Source organism: Littorina saxatilis, linkage group LG7, assembly GCF_037325665.1.
Source record: "Littorina saxatilis isolate snail1 linkage group LG7, US_GU_Lsax_2.0, whole genome shotgun sequence".
In the NCBI taxonomy this organism is placed as follows: domain Eukaryota; kingdom Metazoa; phylum Mollusca; class Gastropoda; order Littorinimorpha; family Littorinidae; genus Littorina; species Littorina saxatilis.
This window is the reverse complement of record NC_090251.1, coordinates 5,439,296-5,444,317: the sequence shown is the minus strand read 5'-3', so window position 1 is coordinate 5,444,317 and position 5,022 is coordinate 5,439,296. Positions and strand designations below refer to the sequence as shown.

At 37.8% G+C, this 5,022-nt stretch overlaps 1 long non-coding RNA gene across 1 annotated transcript; it reads left to right on the top strand.

The window, feature by feature from the left end:
* On the top strand, positions 1 to 3,450 carry LOC138970530 (uncharacterized). The gene is made up of 2 exons (XR_011456982.1): positions 1 to 665; positions 2,107 to 3,450. It is a non-coding gene; the product is annotated as an uncharacterized lncRNA (long non-coding RNA).
* Positions 3,451 to 5,022: the final 1,572 nt, after the last annotated feature.

Sequence of the window (5,022 nt, the reverse complement as noted above, 5' to 3'; positions counted from 1 at the left end):
CGAGACCGGGCAGGCAAAATGAGTTATTTTTGGTCTCATACACCTTTTTGGGGTTGTTGCATTTTTCACACCTTTGAACATCCTGGAATGCATTCAATAATCTGCTTTTGTCATTTTAGACATGTATTCATGTAAATAAAACCATTTTCAAACCGATGTTTTGTTGTTTTTGTCTGTGTTTTATCAAAAAAATCGAAAAAATGGTCTACTTTGGATACTCCGTGCTGGTAAATGTGCGCACATGACATGACCCTTCGCTGTTCAAACTGTGTGGAAATTTCCGTTCTTCAAGATGACGTCATCACCGTTGGGGAATTTCCGTTGACATAGGCACAAAGAGAGAGAATCCGTTCCAACCGAAACCCCGGAATTAATATATGCAAATATATGTAGGTCAAAGGCATTTGGCGCAAGCGCAGTAGACAACTTATCAGTCCCCCGGTGTCAACAAATCCATGACTTTTTCACCGATTCAGCAGCATTTTTCAAAGTTTTGAGCTGCGGAGAACAACCCTAACATTGGAAATGTTCGGCATAGTGGCAAGAAATATCAGAGAAAGATGAACCAGCAGCAGCGAACAGTAGAAGGAAGTAACAACACTCCGAAATGAACCAACATGATCGAATTGAAGCAGACGACATTCTAAGATTCTTGACTCGACGAGGTGGGTTTTGCTTCTTTCTCTTTTCGATCTTGTTTGTTTGACAACGTGATTTATTGCACATTGTTATGTTGTTGTTGTTGTTGTAAGAATGTGTTAGGGTTTGCAGGTAAATGATAAACAGTTTGTGTCTGAAGTATTTTGCGGGTTTCTTGATCCAATTTACTGACCATGCCGCCGCCGCAACCCCCTCCCCCCCCCCCCCCCCCCCCCCCCCCCTCCCGCGATCATCTCTGTGATATCGTCTTCACAACCCCTATTTTATTGTTCTTCGCTGGCCAGTCCTTGAGAGCTTACTATGGTGTAACATGTCATCATTATTCTTTGTCTGTGGTCAAACTGAGAAGCAGCATCTGAGCGATGTACGACTGACACAGTTTCTGTTTCTGGTCATTGACCGTAGGAAAATAAGTACCTTACTAGAGAGCGTTCTCTAATTCTAAAGGATTGGTTTACACCAGCATGGCTGACCAACCTATCATTGACAGCAATATTGTTGTCAAATCTTTTCCATTAACTAAGGAATAAAAAAATATATCCAATTTACTTCACCAAAGGAAAAAAAAAAGAGTTAAACTAAAGGACTGGGGCGGCAACTCATGAATCAAAAGCATAAAGATCACCTGCAAACAGTGCTAGGTTTAGGAAATCTGAAAATGTATACACACACACACACACACACATACACACACACACACACACACACACACACAAAACAGACAACAGACAAGAAACAAGCAAATACATAGCAAGTGTGATGAAATGAATTAATTTTAAAAGAAAAATATGAAAAGAAAGGAAGAAAGAAAGAAAATAATTCAGCTAGTTTCAGTATTAGTTCCTGTGTGTATCATTGTATGTGATTGTGTGGTTACTCAAATCCCATTGTAAACTTGACATGTAAATTTTGTGATAGGGGCTGGTATGTATATATATATATGGGATAACCTTCTGTGAGGTTTAGTGTGTGACAGGGTGAGAATACTTTGATTTCTTTTGCTTTTTCGTGGCTGCTTTTATTTTCAATTATTTATCATTATATATATTAAAACATACACTTTTTTGTCATTAAGTTGTGTGTGTTTGGGTATTAATAAGTAGTGCAAATCCACATGTAATGAGTATGAGTCATTGTTAAAACTTAAATTAATGAATGTCTTGTGTGTGTGTGTGTGTGTGTTCGTCAACCGACATATGTGGGTACGAGCCGCTGAGGTGGTTGTAAGAAAACCCGCCTGGTTCAGTGGTTGGGGGCTGATTGGGATTTCTGATTTACCGGCCTAGCCAAAAAGTTGAGGTACACCCCATGTAACATGGTCATTTGCAAAATAAAGTACAAGCACTTGTTGACGTTTATATTGAGTCTTAAAATTTGCAGCTTATTACAAACAAAAACCATGGACAGTTGTATCAAATATTAAATCAGTGTTTGTGTATTTATTAGGTTGGAGCAAGGGGAGAACCAGTCCTCCTGTGGTGGCAGCGAGGAGAAAGATTGACCTGATGGAAAAGTTTGCTGAACCGGAACTACCCTCTTCCACAGCAGAAACATCAGCTTTGCCATCTTCTGACCAACCATAAGAAGATACAGATACTTTGCCATCTTCTGACCCATCACAAGCAGATATGGATACTGGTACTGTGCAACGTCACTCCGCTGACATGTGTTGGGCTTTTGTCAACATTGATCAGCTCAATCTATTGCTGAAAGGTCTATATCCTGTACTGAATGCTTGTCTGATAGCAGTCTGATTATGAAAGAAGGTGATGCATCAGCCCAAGGATTTGCACAGGCCCTGCATCTGGAGTGCATATGAGTGTCCATTCAAGTCTGCAGTTGTTTACTCTTCTCCCGGTGTTTGCAACGCTTTGGGTGGTAAAGTTGCATTTAAAATAATCCGCGTATGACCATGTTGGTACATGGAAAGGGACATTCAGCTTTACAGAAATTTGCTGCAGTGTTAGGATTGAGCACAGAAATACTGTAATTAAAATGTTGCAACTTTTGAATGGCTTGATAGCTTTGTTCCATTTGTGTATATATAATTATGTAATGCTGTTGATGATTTGTGAAGCATCATTTTTATGCAATGGAATAAGAAATCAGTGCATCCGTTGGGTTTTTATGAGTCTGACAGTTTGGTTCTGATCAATATTTTCATATCAGCACAAACACAGATAATTGACTTTTTTAATGTTTTCATATGATTTTTTTTTAAATTAAAAAAATCTGATAATTTGATTATCAAATCATTTCCCCTTCATAGTTAAAGTGTTATTCTGGTTAAAAAAAACCACCCCATTAATTCAAGCTCTTCTGTGGTACTAGTTTACCGGGGTACTAGTGAGACTCTTTTACATGCTGTTTTCTCTACATGTAATTTGAGACAAAATGTGGTAATTAAAATGTTGTAACTTTTGAATGGCTAGATGGATTTGTTCCAATTTTGTATATGTTGTTTATGATTTGTGAAGCACCATTTCTGTGCATGGAATAAGAATACAGTGGATTCCTTGTGTTTTTATGAGTCCGACAGTTTCGTTTTGATTCATATCTGCACTAACATAGATGAGTTTTCAAATGATTTTTAAAAAAAAGTCCGGATAATTTGATCATCAAATCATTTCCCCATCATAGTAAAGTGGTCATTCTGATAAAAACATATGAATTCAGGGTGCACTGTGCTACTTGTTTTTGTATGTACTGGTTCAAATCTTTAAAATGCTGTTTTCTCTGAATGTAATTTTCAGACAAAACGCTACAATTAAAATGTTGCAACTTTTGAAAGGCTTGATGGATTTGTTCAGTTTTTGTATATGTTGTTTATGAGTTGTACAGCATCAGTTCTGTGCATGGAATAAGAGTTCAGTGCATTGGTTGGGTTTTTATGAGTCTGACAGTTAGGATCTCATGTATTTTTCTTATCAGAACTGAACCGGTAACTGAAAATGCTAAATTAAAATAATATATTGCTTAGAAATGCTTTTCGATGCACAGAATTATTAAACACACACATATTGCTGCAAAGAAGAAAAATTGGATCAAAACATGCACTGGTTCACAAACTGCAACATTTAAAAAAAAGCACATTTTATAACGTTTTTTTCACATTTTGGTGAATAAAACCCCCCAAAATTGCTTTTCACTCAAAATTTAAAATGGTTTCCCTTAATTAGGTTATTCTGCTTGCAAAAATCAAACAAGCAGCAAGCTGTTTCCAAAATAAAAATAAAAAGTGCCCGCCTACCCTGTCTCCCCTTAAGGTAGTTCACTGGACCCGTTAAATATAAATTGGTTTCTCCCAAAAGTTGGTTATTTTTTAAGTTCGATCTGTCTGCTATGCATTCAGCATAAAAAAAATATAGGGTAGTGGGTTCGTTTCGGAGCTATGAGTCTCGGAAGACAGTGCCCGTTTTGAATTTTGGACCGAAAAATCGAAAAATGGGTATGTTTTGAAAACGGCCAATTACACAAACATCTGCATAGGAATAGTTATTTAAAAAATATCACCCAAAGCAGCAATGGGCAGGTAACGAAGTGCACTGGTAAACGAAAATGTTGCGCATACTCAAACTTTGTGACGTCACGTCTTTTGCCAGAGTTTATTTTAAATTTGTTCCTCATGTTGAGGTATTTTATTGCTGGTAGCCTGGAAATAAATTACGATTTGATGAGATGGGTTGTAAACGCAAGAGCGATCAAAACGGCATTAAAAAAACCAAAAAAAACGACAGGTTGGTGGTGTTTTTAGGGGGGGTTCACTCCCTTGATTAACCCCACCCTTTGCACTATTACTGTCCAGTGTGCCTCAGAAAAATATGTGTCACGATAATGTAAAGGGCTGTTGTCCGATCATTTGTCTCAGATATATGAGCCAACTAAATTATGTTTTTAAAAACCACTGTTACATATGACCTCTGTTGAAAGTCAAAGGTCACCGCAACTTTGAAAGGCCACAAGTCCGATTCAAATGTAATAAAAACACCAATCAAAAGGTGGAGGTCACTTGTTTGATACAAGTGTAATAATAAAAATTAATAATCAAGGCTTGGTTTATAATTTTGCTTAATAGTGCGTACTGTTATTTGTTACGGTTTGAAGGCTGGGACTTTTTGAGGGTGGAATTAAAGCAATTTTTCGCCTTATGGGCCCCTTATGCCTCGAAGGACTTCAATTATTGTATTATCTGCTGCCAGCGTACAGTAGAACGAGGGCTGCATACACAAGACACTTGTTCTTAATACTACCGGGCTGTTAGCTAGTTCAAACACCGGTTTTAACATGTGGTATTCTGATGCAATCACGCTGTGAGCATCACGGGTTGGGAGACACTCTCTTACCTGCTACCGGAGCTTCAAT